Source organism: Columba livia, chromosome 1 (assembly GCF_036013475.1).
Source record: "Columba livia isolate bColLiv1 breed racing homer chromosome 1, bColLiv1.pat.W.v2, whole genome shotgun sequence".
NCBI classification, from domain to species: Eukaryota; Metazoa; Chordata; class Aves; order Columbiformes; family Columbidae; genus Columba; species Columba livia.
Window position 1 is genome coordinate 166,491,584 of NC_088602.1, and position 18,171 is coordinate 166,509,754.

Here is an 18,171-nt window from a genome sequence, read left to right on the forward strand (position 1 = left end):
TCTAAACCACCAACAAGCAGATCAAGCTGCTAAAATTCAAGTAGCTGAGGTGGACTTGGACTGGCAACATAAAGGTGAAGTTTTCCTAGCTTGGTGGGCGCATGATGCTTCAGGGCATCAAGGTAGAGATGCAACATATAAATGGGGTCGTGATTGAGGGGTGCACTTAACTAGGGATACTATTTCACAGGTTATTCATGAACGTGAAACTTGCGCCGAAATCAAACAAGCAAAGCGGTTAAAACCTGTATGGTATGGGGGGCGATGGTTAAAGTATAAATATGGAGAAGCTTGGCAGATTGATTATATTACACTTCCACAAACACGTCAAGGTAGCGTTATGTACTTACAATGGTGGAAGCAACCACTGGATGGTTGGAAACATATGCCGTATCTCACGCTGCAGCCCGAAATACTATCTTGGGGCTTGAAAAGCAAGACCTTTGGCGACAATGTTGAATCAGACAATGTTGCTCATTTCAGAAACAGTCTTATAGACAATTGGGCCAAAGAACATGGTATTGAGTGGATATATCATATTCCATATCATGCACCAGCCTCTGGGAAAATTGAAAGGTACAATGGTTTGTTAAAAACTACACTAAAGGCACTTGGTGGTGGAACCTTTAAAAACTGGGATTCACATTTAGCAAAAGCCACTTGGTTGGTCAACACCAGGGGATCAACCAATCGAGCCGGGCCTGCCCAATCAGGAATTCTTCGTACTGTGGAAGGAGACAAAGTCCCTGTAGTACACATGAAAAACATGTTAGGAAAGGCAGTCTGGGTTACTCCTGCCTCAGGCAAAGGAAAGCCCATTTGTGGGATTGTTTTTGCCCAGGGACCTGGCAGCACCTCTTGGGTGATGCTTAAGGATGGAGAAGTTCAGTGTGTACCTCAAGGGGATTTGATTTTAGGTGAAAATATTAAGCACTGAACTGCATGATGTGAATTGCCATACTAACAGTGTTTAATAAGTGTCTTTCAGATCAAGACAGTGATGATGAAAGCAGAGCTAGCTTCTTTGAGTGGCGCCTGACAACTTCTTCAAAGTTGATGTCTTTAACCCACAAACAGTGGTCATGAGATGCACTTGTACCATTTTTCCTGCCCTGGGAGGCTGTTGTGACAAAATGAACTTGATGAACTTTTCAAAGGATGGTCCACTGATTAAGATTAATTACTCCTGTGTAAATATGTACATATGTATATATATATAGTAGTAGTGATTAATTAGATTGTGTTGGTAGATTGTATAGATAAGGTTTAAGTGTTCAATGAATGGCATATTATACGGGATGGAACGTCCTGGTTTTGTTAAAAAACAAGTTTCTCTTTTAGTGAATTTGCCTGTCAGCTAAAGCCTTCATATTAGCTGCATTTTCCTGGAGAACCAGACACATGTTTTGGTAAACATAGCAATGGAATGCAAACTTATTGATAAGCACAGATGGACATCTCGCGAGAGGGGCAACGAGAAACCGGTGACCAAGAAACTGACCAACGGTGCATAACATTCCATTCACGCGAATATTTCATATAAAAGCGGGAGATGACGAGGATCTCGCCCCTTTTCCCTTCTGCTTATGGCCGACATTAGGAGAGGATCTCGCTAGTCGTCCCTGTGACCTGAGGCCTAGTGAGAGACTGAATCCAGCTCCGGTTGGTTGCAGAGTCCAATCCAGGACTTTGGGTGCCAGCTCTGCAGTTGCTGAGACTTTCAAGATAGGTTTTGTATACTTTGTATTCTTTTCTCTATTCTTATTAGTAGCGTTCCTAAAACATTTTTAATTTTTCCAACTCTCTTCTCTCTGTCCTTCTTTCACTCCCGATCGCCTGTCCTTGGTGGGAAGCGAGGAGATGGAGGGGCAAAAGGGGGAAGTGGGGGGGAGAGGAGGTTAACAATACATCTGCCAGGGTTTTATTGTCACCCCGCAATCTAAACCCACAACAAACCCCCACTTTGAGACCTGCAAGTGCAGAAGAACCATCGTGCTCCAGGTCTGGCTGGGCAGCAGCAGAAGCAGCCAGCTCCGGAGGTTCACCTGGCCCAGTCCTCATCACTTCAAGTGCAAGCAGACAGACAGCTAGGCATGACAACTTTGAGAAGCCACCCTTCACAAAGACACCAAAACACACTTGGCAAACACGTGCCTCAAACCAGCACCGTCTACTGAAACAGAGAAAGAAACTTCACAGCGGAGTCGGTTGTACTGTTAAGTGACATTCTTTATTTTATTCCTGCTGGGGAACACTGCAGATCATCCTCCATCAGTGCTCCAAAGACTGGATGCTCTTGTGTTGCTCGTATTCACACAATTATTACATATGCATTACAATTTCTGAAAATTTTGACATACAGTACAGTATACCAGGAAGTAATTGATGATGTTAGTTATAATTGTTTAGTTGTTTAGTTTCCTACTTACAATAAAACTATTAATTATTAGTTAGAAGTAGAAGTAAACTAAGCACTCTGCTTCTAAACAATGTATTAATTAATCTTCTGTCTCCCTCTTGCCATGCAGAAGGATCCAGAACTGGAAAAATATCCCCTCCTTTTGCAGGTGGTCAGGAAGCAATTATCTCATGTCAATTGGCTAACGACAGCTACATCAGTAACGATGGGTACGGAACTTAATCACAGCATCCATTAATTTAGCAGCTTCTCAGTACGTTCCCAGAAGCCCCGAGGGGGTGTCACTGACAGACGGATCCTTCAACAGCCTGCACACGGCCGCGAACTGGGCTCCTGAACCGCAGCTGTGCAAACGGCACATTCGCAAACGCTAAATCCTTCATATTAGCTGCATTTTCCTGGAGAACCAGACACATGTTTTGGTAAACATAGCAATGGAATGCAAACTTATTGATAAGCACAGATGGACATCTCGCGAGAGGGGCAACGAGAAACAAGTGACCAAGAAACTGACCAACTGTGTATAACATTCCATTCACGTGAATACTTCATATAAAAGTGGGAGATCGTGAGGATCTCGTTCTCTTTGCCCCTCTTCGTCCCTTCTGCTTATGGCCGACATTAGGAGAGGACTTTGCGAGTCATCCCTGTGAACTGAGGCCTAGTGAGAGAATGAATCCAGCTCCGTCTGGCTGCAGAATCCAATCCAGGACTTCGGGTGCCAGCTTAGCAGTTGCTGAGACTTTCAAGATAGGTTTTGTATATTTTGTATTATTTTCTCTATTCTTATTAGTAGCATTAGTAAAGCATTTTTAATTTTTCCAACTCTCTTCTCTCTGTCCTTCTTTTACTCCCAATTGCCTGTCCTGAGTGGGAAAGGGGGAGAGGGAGGGGCAAAAGAGGGAAGTGGGGGGGGAGAGGAGGTTAACAATACATCTGCCAGGGTTTTATTGTCACCCCGCAATGTAAACCCTCAACAGTGGTGTCTATTTTACTGTTTCTTATCTTGCATAAAAACATGTCTAAGATTACCTCGGGGGCTCTTCAGGACTTCCGCTTTGATAGCTTTTCTTGTTTTGGTTGGTTTTGTTTTTTGTAGGGCTCAGAGCAAATTGCTTTTAGCATTGTCAGGCTGAGGAATGATATTGTGATAGAGCTAACACGTAATAGATGTATCATCATTCCAGAAGGCCTGCCAGTCAAACAGGGAAAAGCGCACAGCTTGCTTGCGTGATGCAGCTCTGTATACACGCTCACTCTAATACAGTAGAAGGGCACAAAGGAGCAGCATTTCAGTAGTCACGTACGCACCACCCATACGCTTGTGTGTTCATGCGATGTGGAGGTCACCGCAGTGCTTGCTACCGGTTTTCTCCAACCTGCAGAAAATCTCTTCCAATGGCTGGTTTATTACCTACGTCCTTAGAGGAAATTCTTGCAGCTCAACACGTGCCTTTCGCAGCATGTGCAACTGGGTGAGTGTGAATTAGAGCAGCACCACTTCTTCCAGCTTGCTGGACCACAAGCCACTTGGTCTGCAGTTCAAAAGTGAGCTATGGCTCCAAAGTATTTGTCATATCAAATGAGCAAGAAGTCTTCAAAGATGGTCAGGATTTAAAATTAGTTTTTTGAAAGCATGTACACGGGATATTTTAGGTCATCTCTCCATACTTGTCAAAGCAGTAGCTTGTTGACATTAAATGGATTTTAAGGTTTTGAGTGAAATATCCCAGCTTCATACAGACTGTGTAGTCACCTGCTGTGCAAGAGGAAATGTGAAACCTGCTGGAGCACTGCAGCTGTTGTTCAGCCCCTAAGTGACAGCACGATGGCCATAAGGTACAAAGAAAATGCCTCCGGTGGTACAAATTCTGACAAGTTTTTGAAGAAAAGGCCACAGCAGTCCTATTACAGCCCAGAAGAAAATGGCTAAAAGCAAGGGGAGGTTTAGGTTGGACATTAGGAAAAGGTTCTTCCCCCAGAGGGTGCTGGAGCACTGGAACAGGCTCCCCAGGGACGTGTGACGGCCCAAGCCCAAGTGTTCAAGAAGAGACTGGACAACAGCCTCAGACACATAGTATGATCTGTGGGGTTGTCACATGCAGGGACAGGAGCCGGACTCGATGATTCTAGTGAGTCCATTCCAACTCAGGACATTCTATGATTCTATGAGTTAATTCAAGAAGATCACTCCTGCAAAGTCCCAGTGATGTCACGAGCAGTTAGATTATCTTTAAACTAGTTTATGAGTGACAGCACAGAGGGATGTCTTATGGACCTCCTCTATGCAGTACACAGCTACGTATAGTAGAAACTAACTAACTAACTAACTAACTAGCTCTCTCCCATTGAAATCAGAGCCAAATTCAGTGGGACTTTACAGTGAACACTGAGCAGCTTCCTAGATCTTGCGTATGAGAAGGCACCTGGTCGATAGAAGATTGCCCCAGAGCAGGTGCTGGGTGGCGGCAGGCACACTGGTCAAGAAGCAAGTAGGACATGGACAGGGTAGGTGTTTCCCGCAGGCAGCAGCAGCGAGGGATAGACTCGGCTTGTCGAAATGCAGTGGGCTGGCATGGATGCACCTTGTTGTGCAGCACTAACATGGTTCCTCGCCTCTCCAAGCCTGGGAATCTGTTTGTGCCAAGTCTTCTTGAAACAAGGCTGAGAATCAATTTCTTCTCTCCTTAACAAGCCTTGTGCATCAGAGACAGCAGAGGTTCTAGCTTTAGATGGATGGAGATAGTTCAGATGGAAGGTCTCTCTACTAAGAGATTAATCTAATATGCGTATATTGTAGTGCTTTTTAATTCTAAGAAACACGACGTCATTGGTGTCCTTTTGACCACCAGTGATCTCTGAGCTAAGTATTTTATTCAGATTCATGGAAGGTTTAAGACTATAGGGACTCGTTAAGTTAGAAGCATTTACCTTGCTTGTAGTGAAAATCAACGGCATTCTAAAATACCTTGCTACTGAGGAAATCAGATTTCTGAGATCAGAGAAAGGGAGTACATGTAAGGGAGATTTTTCTCAGGTAAATCATCTGTATAGAGTCATTCTGCAGGGTATATTGTATACTAATAACCAAGCTCCAGAGCTTTATCTCACCAGAATTGGTCACCTACTAATGGACCTACTAAAGGAATTGTGGAATCAGAGAATGTCTACAGTGTGAAGAGACCCACTGGGATCATCGTGTCCAGCTCCTGTCCCTGCACAGGACAACCCCACCGTTCACACCATGTGTCTAAGGGCATTGTCCAGTCTCTTCTTGAACACTGTCAGGCTGGGGCCGTGACACCTCCCAGGGGAGCCTGTTCCAGTGCTCCACCACCCTCTGGGTGAAGAACCTTTGTATCCTCGTCTCCAAAAACCTAAGGGTCAACCTCAGGTTTCTCCTGGTGCTTTCTGCCAGAGGCTCCAGGTAAGTCCATTATCTCCAGCTGCGGTGTAGAGCACATTTTTAACATCTAGTCCAGTTCGAACTGGTCCAAGGGCCACCGCGTGAGTTATCTCACACTTAATTTGTTCAAAGGCTTGTCGTTGTTCCGGGCCCCAGTCAGATTGGTTCTTTTTACGAGTCACTCGATAGAGAGGGCTCACAATCTGGCTGTAGTCAGGAATACGCATTCTCCAAAAACCTACAATGCCCAAGAAAGTCTGTGTCTCCTTTTTATTAGTAGGTGGTGACATTGCTGCAATTTTATTGATCACAATCATTGGGATCTGACGACGGCCATCTTGCCATTTTATTCCTAAAAACTGGATCTCTCGTGCAGGTCCCTTGACCTTGCTTTGTTTTATGTCAAAACCAGCATCCAAAAGAATCTGAATTATTCTCTCACCTTTCTCAAAGACTTCTTTTGCTGTGTTGCCCCATACGATGTTGTCCTCAATATATTGCAAGTGTTCTGGAGCTTTACCTTGCTCTAGCATGGTCAGGATCAGTGCATGGCAGATGGTAGGACTGTGTTTCCACCCCTGGGGCAAGTGATTCCACGTGTACTGGATGCCCCTCCAGGTGAAAGCAAATTGCGGCCTGCACTCTGCTGCCAAAGGAACAGAGAAACATGCATTAGCGATGTCAATTGTAGCATACCACTTAGCTGCCTTTGACTCCAGTTCAAATTGCAGTTCCAGCATGTCAGGCACAGCAGCACTCAATGGTGGTGTAACTTCATTTAGGCCACGATAGTCTGTAGTTAGCCTCCATTCATCACTAGACTTAGGCACTGGCCAAATTGGGCTGTTAAAAGGTGAGCGAGTCTTACTGATCACACCCTGGCTTTCCAATTGACAGATCAACTTCTGGATAGGAATCAAAGAACCTCGATTGGTGCGATATTGCCGGCGATGCACCGTCGTGGTAGCAATTGGCACCTGCTGATCGTCACCCATCAGCAGTCCTACAACAGAAGGGTCATCTGAAAGACCAGGCAAATCAGACAGCTGTTCCATTTTCTCAGTGTCCACAGCTGCTATACCAAATGCCCACCTATACCCTTTTGGGTCCTTAAAATACCCTCTCCTGAGGCAGTCTATGCCAAGGATGCACAGAGCATCTGGACCACTCACAATGGGATGCTTTTGCCAGTGTTTTCCACTTAGGCTCATTTCAGCCTCTACAACAGTCAGTTCCTGGGATCCCCCAGTCACTCCCACAATATTGATGGATTGCGTTCCTTTATCATTAGAAGGAATTATTGTGCACTGAGCACCAGTGTCCACTAAAGCTTTGTACTCCTGGGGGTGTGTTGTACCAGGCCATCGTATTTGTACAGTCCAATAAACTCTGTTATCCCTTTCCTCCACCTGGCTGGAGTCAGGGCACCTCTAATTTCTGTTTTGCACAGTCTCTGGGTGTGAATTAGAGGTTCCTTCAAGAGCATCAGAGTCTCTTCTGCCCCTTTTGTAAACTGGAGCAGCCACCTTCCTAGGAGTTTTTCCTTTTAACTCACGTACTCGTTCTTGAAGTTCTGAGGTAGGTCTTCCATGCCACTTATTCTGAGTTCTTTGATTTCCTGCAACAGCTTTTCACAAAGTTTCTCCACAGCAGAGGCACAAGCCTGTAGAGAATCAATAATAACCAATCTCCGGAGCTTTATCTTACCAGAATGGGTCAACTACTAAAGGGCCTGGCCTGGACTTGTGCAGTGTATTAGGTGAATAACACAATATTGTTTTGTGTCAAACACATTTTTTAGCTGCTATGGGGTATGCTGCATAGAAGTCAGGGCACCTTCCTGGCTCCTGGTCAAATTGGTGTCCACTAGGATCCCCACGACATATTCTGCCATGTTGCTTTCCAGCAGCTTGGCCAAGCTGCTTCGGGTCACAACTCTATGTGGATGTGTCCTGGGATGCTTCATGCCCGTACTGGTGCCATCTGCAGTCAGTTCCACGCTCTTTCTGCAGGTGTCCTGGTGCCACGGGCATGAGGATGAGGAGGGCATGTTTCCTGCAGCCAAAGCGGTGGTGCAGGTGGAAAGGTTCTCTCCTGTTATGGGACGGGGAGAAAGAGGATGCACCCTGTTGACAGGGTCCAGAGATGGAGTTTCCATAGAACTCCATCTTTGTCTTTTTTGCCTAAGTCCAGCTTTTTCACACCAACTTTGTTCTTCACATAACATCTGGGTGAAAGGTGGTGGTTCATAGAATCGTGGAATCACAGAATGTCTTCAGTGTGAAGAGACCCACAAGGATCATCATGTCCAGCTCCTGTCCCTGCACAAGATGACCCCACCGTTCACCCGTTCACACCATGTGTCTGAGGGCATTGTCCAGTCTCTTCTGGAACACTGTCAGGCTTGGGGCCATGACACATCCGTGGGGTGCCTTTTCCAGTGCTCCACCTCCCTCTGGGTGAAGAATCTTTTCCTAATGTCCAATCTACACCTCTCCTGGCACATCTTTCTGGCGTTGCCTCAGGTTCTGTCATTGGTCACTAAGGAGAAGAGTTTGGTGCCTACACTTTGTCCTTCCCTCTGGAGGAAGCTGTAGACCACAATGAGGTCTCCTCTCAGTCTCCTCTTCTTGAAGCTCAACAAACCAAGTGACTTTCGCTGCTTCTCATATGTCTTCCTCTCCAAACCCTTCACCAACTTGGTAGCCCTCTTCTGGATACTCTCGAGTAGCTTTGTATCCTTTTCATCCTGCGGCGCCCAGAACTGCACCCAGTGCTCCAGGTGAGGCTGCAGCAGTGCAGGGTAGAGGGGGAAAATCACCTCCCCCTCACCTCAGGTTGGCAATGCTGTGCTTGATGCACCGCAGGACACGGTTGCCCTCTTGGCTGCCAGGGCACACTGTTGGCTCATGTTCAACCTGCCCTCAACCAGAACCAGATACCTGTCTGCAGAGCTGCTCTCCAGCATCGCATCCCCCAGTCTGTATGTACAGCCAGGGTTGCCGTGTCCTAGGTGCAAAATCTGACACTTGTCCTTGTTGAACTTCATGAGGTTGGTGATTGCTCAGTTTTCCAGTTTGTTCAGATCCCTCTGCAGATCCTCTCTGCCCTCGAGAGTGTGAACAGCTCTCCCCAATTATGTGTCATCGACAAACTTGCTAAGCAATCCCTCGAGTCCTGTGTCCAAGTCATTTATGAAGACAGGGAAGAGTGCTGGCCCTAAGACAGGTCTCTGTGGAACCCTGCTTGTGACTGGTCACCAGCCCAACATTACCCCATTTCCCAGCCCGTCAGCCAGTTGCTCACCCACTGCATTGTTTGTTTATCCACCTCTATGCTGGACATCTTGTCCAGGAGCATACTGTGAGAGACAGACCTAACAGATTTCTCTTCTGAATTTTACTAAAATACCACTTGAATGGGCAAGTATGGTTTTGATAATATCCTTAATTTTAGGTTTTGTTAGATACACAAAATATCCTATATTTTCAAATGAGTTGAAAATTATGTCTCAGCATGCTGATTCTGACCTTTGTTTCATTACTAAAAGTAACACTAAGAGTACTTTATCAATTAAACCTTTTGGCTTTGAAACTGAGCGTTCTAGTGGGTATTTATGCTACTGCTTCTTGCCTTACAAAAGCAGACAGTGCAGTGTTTGCTTTCTGCTCCTGGGAACTGAGTTTGTTTCCAGGGAAGGACACCTAAAGGAAATTACATCTTTTCTCTTCGGATGTTGTTGTCTAGTGTTTAAAAGATAAACCAAACCAACCAAAATGGATGTCGTAGAGAAGAATGTTGATAGGGAAGAGGGAGAAATGGGCTGGAAAAAACTGTCTCATGGTAGCGGGAGCTTCTGGAGTATAGTAGTTACAGCTATCCACCAGAGGTGCTGCTGCACCCCCTCACACACAAGTATAGGTGGATAGAGGTTTTTTGTGTTGTAGGATCTAAAAATTCAAAGCAATAGACAACTACATTTTATTCAGTTCTAAAACCAGAAAACTAATGACCAGAGTAAATACCACATAAGCATGTCCCTCTCACACCCCCTGACCTCCAATCCCTCTGGCTTTTATTAAAATAAACTTTAGTTTATCTGAATTATTTTGAGCATTTATTCATTTTTACAGAAAGACACAGGTTCCAGCACTTTTCTGTAGGTGTGCAGTCTGACATTTCTGGTTAGTGTCCCCCAGATATAATGACATCTCTTCCATGCCTTACTTTCCGTCCTCATTTGGAATCATTACCTTGAGGGACTCACAAGGTCTTAATAACACTCCAAATCAAGAGAGCCACTATTAAAATGTAGTGACCCTCAACTTGTGCGCTTGGCTCAGCGACAGGAATAGTAGTCGGTTACGTGGAAATCAATATTTCCAGTTTGCATCTCCTGCTAGCTCTGATGCGATTTCAGAAAGCCTGAAATGCTCAGGGGCCAAACAAATCCTTCTTTGACCGCATCCTCTTCTGACGCGGCGCTTTGCTTGGAGACGAAGAGTAATCGCAGTCGTATCAGAGGCAAATTTGGTGGGATTTACAGTGTACACCTACACCTACAGCAGAAACTAAACTAACTAAATAACAAACTCTCTCGCCAAACTGGCTCAAAACGTTACTGGAAATAATTGAAAAGTGAAAACTGGAATGTGAAAAAAATGTCTTCAGTAGACAGCTACCTACAGTAGAAACTAACTAACTAACTAACTAACTAACTAACTTGTTAACTTACTATCTAATTAACTAACAAACGAATGAACTAACAAACTCTCTCGCCCTAGTGGCTAAAAACACTGTTCTAAACATCTGAAAATTGCCAACTGGCATGTGAAAACAAATGTGTTGAAAGCTGTCAAGTGCCCTTTCTGCAGCTCTTTTCACGGCTCGCACAGACAACACTGGTGAGACTTCTTCATGGGCTGGTCAAAGTTCTGCAGAAAGGACGAGGTATGATCTTCTTTCTGGGAAGCCCCACTAGACCGTCCAGCTGAGCCAAAAGGGTGGCAGCATGAGGGTGATTTCTTCGGCCACCTCTACAGCCTGCCTTGAGAAAGATGGGGGGAAAAGACAGGCATTAGGTACCGGGTTGAGAGGTGAACAAGCAACTTGTGCTTTGGCGTGAAAGGCAATATCCATCCACAGATCTCCACTGCAGAATTCCTTAGAGCTGGTTATTGGGCTTTGGTGTTTTTCTCTTAATTATTTAGATTGCTGAAGCTTGGGAGGCTTAAGTGAACACACGAGCTTTTGACTCAACTGCTGGACAAATCTCTGCTTGAAGGGCCAGGCCTGGGTACAGCTGCAGTAAGAATGCAGGGTGGTAGAGAGGTTGTAGATGTCCCTTCCCTGGAAACATTTAAAGCCAGACTGGATGGAGCTCTGAGCAACCTGATCCAGTTGAGGATGTCCCTACTCATAGCAGGGGGTTGGACTGGATGACCTTGGAAGGTCGCTTCCAACCCAAAGTATACTGCCCAAGGGCAGGTGACCGCTTCCTCTCTGGGACCATCTGTGAGCACCACAGAACTATTTCCTCTACTCAGAGCAGCGTGAAAATTCCCAAGAGGGAGAGCAGGCTCTGTTACACACCTGGGTTCCTTGGTCTTCTCACCCTGCTTGGGTGGTCTCACTTACCCATCGCTGAGCTCTCTGTTCACAGCTTTCGGCATCGCTTGGGTGGCGGGCCACCAACCTCCTCTTCGCAGCTGTGCTTTCTCTTCCTGGGGGATGGTGTTTCCCCTTGCTGCGAAGAGCTTGGACCCCTGTCCATTCAGGAAGATTGTTAGACAGGCACAGCCATGATCACCATGAATCAATTCTACTCTTCATCAAAGCTAGCTCATGTCACCTGTTCTGCCCAGAGGTGCTCTCCTGGGGTTCACATTCTGGAACAACTGGAGGCACCTGCAGTGGAAACATAGAAGATGACACCTGCCCACTCTCCATCTCAGCTCTAAAAGGCACATCCCTTGGATGGGTTTGCTCAGCCCAGCTGTGCCACTTCTGCTGGGATCACTGCACAAAGAGTCCCTACAGTGGCAATCCCACCTTCTGCGTAGGGAGGCATTCTCTCACGCTCTGTGTGGACCTCACATACCTCGGCAGTTTCTCCTTCTTCTTCTGGTGCCGGTGACTCCTCGGCCTGTTGGCTGGCAAGTTCAGCCTCGGCCGGTGCTCCTGGAATCTCAGCCTCCTCCTCCTCCTCCTGCTCCTCAAAGAGTTCCTCATGGTGTTGGATGAGGAACTCAACCAGCTCTGTCACCTGCACAGAGTAGACCATTGGTTGCCAACCCGCTGGCTGCAAATGGGTGCAACAGCCCTTCCCACTCCTGATCGTGCCTTCTGCACAGAAAGCTGCAGCTGTGGGGCTGCTCTTTGCAGCCAGGAAGCCCTGAAGAGCAAAGCTGGCATGGGCCGGGAAGGCTGCAGCGGGCTGGCAAACACAGCGTACCTTCCCTGTCACCTGCATCAGGACATCCAGGGCCAGCGTGTCCTCCTCGGGTGGGCTGAGGAGGTTGGGCCCCACGCAGATGGCCAGGTTCCTGGCAGTCATCTTGGTGACAGGGACATTGGTGCTGATCTTGTGGAGCAGGCTGAGCAAGGTTCGGAGGAGGAGGAGGTTGGCCTCAGGTAACTTTCCGGCCACCCTGCGGGAACAGAAACGCAACGTGAATGGATGAAGTAGGTGTTGTCCAGACAGGTGTCCCATGCTGGTGTCAGCCAAGCCCATCCCAAGGAAGGCTCCTTGGCCAAGGCGGCTCTACAGCAGAGGGACTGCCTTCGCTGAGACATGGGCACCTCGCTCCCTGACAGCCCTTCTGCTGAGAGTCCCTTTGTGGAGCCACCCCCAATGCCTGCAGGCAGCGCTACAAGGAGAGAGATAAATGCTTTTCTGTGCCACTCTCCCCCCAGAATGCTGAGCCCACAGCAGCAGCAAGAGGTGGGTGGCCAAAAGCACAGCTTGTTCAGGCAGGCTGTGGCTTTGCAGGCAGGTGTCGGGCTCTGGCAGTCCCTGTGGAGCCGCCAGGCTGCTGGCCACACTTACTTTTTGAGCCCCGCCAGCCTCTCCTGCCTGCTGGTCTTTTGCAGGGCGTCCATCCACTGCTGGTAAAGCTCCGAGTGGAGGAGCTTGGAGGGGATCTTGCGGAGGAAGTCCTGCAATGGCAAGGGCTGCTGGTGAGGCTGCGAGCAGTGCCGCCGGGAGCACAGGCAGCATCCCCAGCACACTGGGTGCCGAGCAGCTCCTGGGTTTGGGCTCCTGCTCGCACAGGTGCCCATCAGCAGCGCCAGACTCCAGGTAAGAAGGGCTCACCTTCAAGATGACAGCCAGGACGTGCACCGGCTGGCTGGCCAGGTGGACGTGAGCGCCGGTGTCCAGGGCCTCCCTGATGTCCCGGGAGGCGCGCTCGCTGGCCGCCAGCCGGAAGATCCCCTCCGTGGATGGGCCCTGCTCGTGCAGCAGAGCCAGCAGGTCCTGCAGGGGAGGGAGGAGGACATTGCTGGGCTGGAGACAGGCCCTGGGACAGCCCAAGCTTCCTCAGGGACAGGGGGGAGTGTGGATGGTCTGCAGCTCTCCCTGGGGCTGCACACAGGGGTGGCTGGAGTTGGGTGTCGTGGAGGAGTGCGTTTTATTCCCAAGGCTCATCTGGGATGCCTCCAATGGGGACACTGCCTCTGCAGAGGAGGCAGCAGCATGGGGATGCCCTGGCCGGGCTTGCTTACCTGGATGGGCTGGGGCAGCGCACCATCCTGGCTGCAGAGAGCTGCCAGGGGCCGGCCAAAGAGAACCCCCGTGTGGGCAGAGGGCGACGGCCCCTGTGCCTCTGCAGCCGCTGAGGTCCCTGGCCGCGCAAAGCGCCAGGGCAGCCACCTCCTCTGGCTGCGGGTCTCACCTTCTGCCAAGGAGAAGAGAACAAAGCAAGGTGGAGCAGAAGCAGCAGACCAACGCTCCTGGAACCTCTCACACTGTACCCCACCCGCCAGCGCATGGGACAAGCGTCATTTGGGAAGAAGGGACCCTGGGGGCTCAGGTCTCTCCTGCTGCAGAATAACAGGGACAGACTTGCCCTGCAGGAAGGGCAGCAACAGCCCCAGGGCAGCAGGAGTGCCCGTCTGCAAGAGGAGGAGGGAAGGGCTGTTCTGAGCCCATCTTCTCCCAACTCACCAGCCAACTGGCCACTTCTATCTCGGCCACCAGAGGGGACGACAGGTGGGGACCGCTCCTCTGCATCAGCCTGCAAGAAATGTGCTGTGCTCGCCCAAGAGCCCTGCAGCAGAAAGGGCCCCAGCGAGCTGCATCGTGCCCTGGCCACGTGTGAGTGATGGGCATGGCTGAGATTTCTCTCTGTGCGATCCTCACCGTTGCCTGGCCCTCGAGGAGCCTCTCCAGGCTGGCGGCGTGCAGTGGCATGGCCTGGGCAAGCAAAAAGAGAAGAAGGTAAGAAGTGATGCAGCTGGTGCTGGGCTAGAACAGGCTCTGGGGACTGAGCAAAAACAGGAGGGACGCTCACAGCATTGCGGCTCCTCAGCTCCTTTAGCAGCGCCTTGAAGGAGGGCAGCCGGGTGACCTGGGCTCCCTCCACTCCTTCCGGTGGTCTGTGCATGGGGAAGGAGCAAACAAAGAGCTGTGTGAGACACAAGCCACATTTTCCCTCCCCTGCCAGCCCAGGGAGCCCTTCCAAGCTGCCCAAAGCACCCGAGTACCACTCGGAAGCCGAGCAGAGAGCAGCAGCAAAGGTCCAGGTGGGGTTGGGCAGGTGTTGTGTGCACACAGCTGGGTGAAGGTGCTCCACCAGCTTTGCCCACTCAAGAGCTGCCCACTGCCGTTGGGGCAGCTCTTCTCAGCTGTAGAGCCCTGTTTCCACACCGTAGGGCTATGATACCTAGAGCATCCCCCTATGATGTGAGCACAGCTCCCCCAGGCTTCACTGCCAGGCAGGGCTTACCCAAGGAGAGCGCTGAGCCAGAGCTCCTTCACTGCCCGGCAGCTGCAGAAAGAGCAGACACAGCCTGAGTGCCGCTGCTCCCCAGCCTGGGGGCACAGGCAGGCGCTGGCACAGCCCTGCCCCGTGGGGATGGTCCCAGAGACAGGACGAAGCCGTGGGAGGTGGCACCCAGACTCACCGGAAAGTGATGACACACGAGCCGCAGGGCCAGACGAGGAGGAGTGAGGTGGTGTGCTTGCCTTCCTCCTCTTCAGAGGCATCGCCGGCTGCCCCCTTGGCGCTGCCCAGCACCTGCAGCTGGCCCAGGGCCAGGCAGAGCTTTGGGCGCGGGGCGCTGCCACGTCTGCAGAGAGGAGCGGCAGGGAGTGAGCTGGAGGAGCCTGAGCCCGCCGGCTCCCCTCCTGAGTCCCCCTGCCACAGTCACGGCCATGGCTGTATCCAGCACCAGGGTGCCGCTGGCCTGGGGCTGCTCCTGGGATGACGCTGCCCTGGTGCCAGGGCCAGTGCTTGGGAGGAAAGGCAGCTGTGCTCTGCAAATCTTACTGGTGCTTGGCGATGACCAACGTGTCCCTGAAGAGGAGGAGGTCCCTCTTCCTCGTCACACGGCCCTGGGTCACCCGCACACGCTGCCGGAGCAGTGGTTCCCATGATGCCGGGATGGGCATGCACTGCTGCACGGGCTCAGGCTCGTCCCTGCAGAGCAAACGGTGTCGGGTGTGAGAAATTTGGCTGCTGCGGTGTACAGCTGTTCTGGGATGTCTTTGAGCCTTGCATGGGGACGCCTACCTAGAGCCGCGGCAGCAGTTGACCTGTCCCATCCCGACGAGGCAAAGAGAGGCCTCCTGTAAATCTCTCTTCTGGGGCACAAGAGAGTGGCCAGGCAGGTGGCAAAAGCCAGCCAGAGGGACGCCCAGTGCCGAGTGGTGCTTCTGGGCAAGAGCTTGGCTCCTGCCCGTGACGCTCCGTGTTGGCACAGAACCGTTGCCGGGACAGCGCCGGGTTAACCCAGCGCGCCATTCTAATGACCTCAGCGGTGGGGGAGGGGCACTGATCAGATCCCAATGATTGTGATCAACAAAATTGCAGCAATGTCTCCACCTACTAATAAAAAGGAGACACAGACTTTCTTGGGTGTTGTAGGTTTTTGGAGAATACGTATTCCTGACTACAGCTAGATTGTGAGCCCTCTCTATCGAGTTACTTGTAAAAAGAAACAATTTGACTGGGGCCCGGAACAACGACAAGCCTTTGAACAAATTAAGCATGAGATAACTCACGCGGTGGCCCTTGGACCAGTTCGGACTGGACTAGATGTTAAAAATGTGCTCTACACCGCAGCCGGAGATAACGGACTTACCTGGAGCCTCTGGCAGAAAGCACCAGGAGAAACCCAAGGTCAGCCCTTAGGTTTTTGGAGACAAGGATACAAAGGATGTGAGGCCAACTATACTCCATCTGAAAAAGAGATACTAGCAGCATATGAAGGAGTTCGAGCTGCTTCAGAAGTGATTGGCACTGAAGCACAGCTCCTCCTAGCACCTCGACTGCCGGTGCTGAGCTGGATGTTCAAAGGGACAGTTCCCTCTCCATGTCATGCCACCGAGGTTACGTGGAGTAAATGGATTGCAACGAGCTCGAATTGGAAATCCCAATCGCCCAGGGATTTAGAAGTGATTACAGACTGGCCAGAAAGCAAAGACTTTGGGATGTCTCCAGATGAGGAGGAAGTAAAACGTGCTGAAGCAGCACCACCGTATAATACACTTTCAGAGACTGATAAGCGGTACGCACTGTTCACAGATGGATCCTGTCGTCTTGTAGGAAAACATCGAAGGTGGAAAGCTGCTGTGTGGAGTCCCACACGACAAGTTACAGAAGCCACTGAAGGACAAGGTGAATCTAGTCGATTTGCAGAAGTGAAAGCCATCCAGCTGGCTTTGGACATTGCCGAACAAGAGAAGTGGCCAATACTTTATCCCCACACTGACTCATGGATGGTAGCAAATGCCTTGTGGGGATGGCTACAGCAATGGAAGAGAAGCAACCGCAGTGCAGAGGTAAACCCATTTGGGCTGCCACACTGTGGCAAGACATTGCTGCTCGTCTAGATAGCCTGCCTGTGAAAGTTCGTCATGTAGATGATCACGTGCCTGGAAGTCGAGTCACTGAGGAACATCTAAACCACCAACAAGCAGATCAAGCTGCTAAAATTCAAGTAGCTGAGGTGGACTTGGACTGGCAACATAAAGGTGAAGTTTTCCTAGCTTGGTGGGCGCATGATGCTTCAGGGCATCAAGGTAGAGATGCAACATATAAATGGGGTCGTGATCAAGGGGTGGACTTAACTATGGACACTATTTCACAGGTTATTCATGAACGTGAAACTTGTGCCGAAATCAAACAAGCAAAGCGGTTAAAACCTGTATGGTATGGGGGGCGATGGTTAAAGTATAAATATGGAGAAGCTTGGCAGATTGATTATATTACACTTCCACAAACACGTCAAGGTAGCGTTATGTACTTACAATGGTGGAAGCAACCACTGGATGGTTGGAAACATATGCCGTATCTCACGCTGCAGCCCGAAATACTGTCTTGGGGCTTGAAAAGCAAGACCTTTGGCGACAATGTTGAATCAGACAATGTTGCTCATTTCAGAAACAGTCTTATAGACAATTGGGCCAAAGAACATGGTATTGAGTGGATATATCATATTCCATATCATGCACCAGCCTCTGGGAAAATTGAAAGGTACAATGGTTTGTTAAAAACTACACTAAAGGCACTTGGTGGTGGAACCTTTAAAAACTGGGATTCACATTTAGCAAAAGCCACTTGGTTGGTCAACACCAGGGGATCAACCAACCGAGCCGGGCCTGCCCAATCAGGAATTCTTCGTACTGTGGAAGGAGACAAAGTCCCTGTAGTACACATGAAAAACATGTTAGGAAAGGCAGTCTGGGTTACTCCTGCCTCAGGCAAAGGAAAGCCCATTCGTGGGATTGTTTTTGCCCAGGGACCTGGCAGCACCTGGTGGGTGATGCTTAAGGATGGAGAAGTCCGGTGTGTACCTCAAGGGCATTTGATTTTAGGTGAAAATATTAAGCACTGAACTGCATGATGTGAATTGCCATACTAACAGTGTTTAATAAGTGTCTTTCAGATGAAGACAGTGATGATGAAAGCAGAGCTAGCTTCTTTGAGTGGCGCCTGACAACTTCTTCAAAGTTGATGTCTTTAACCCACAAACAGTGGTCATGAGATGCACTTGTACCATTTTTCCTGCCCTGGGAGACTGTTGTGACAAAATGAACTTGATGAACTTTTCAAAGGATGGTCCACTGATTAAGATTAATTACTCCTGTGTAAATATGTACATATGTATATATATATAGTAG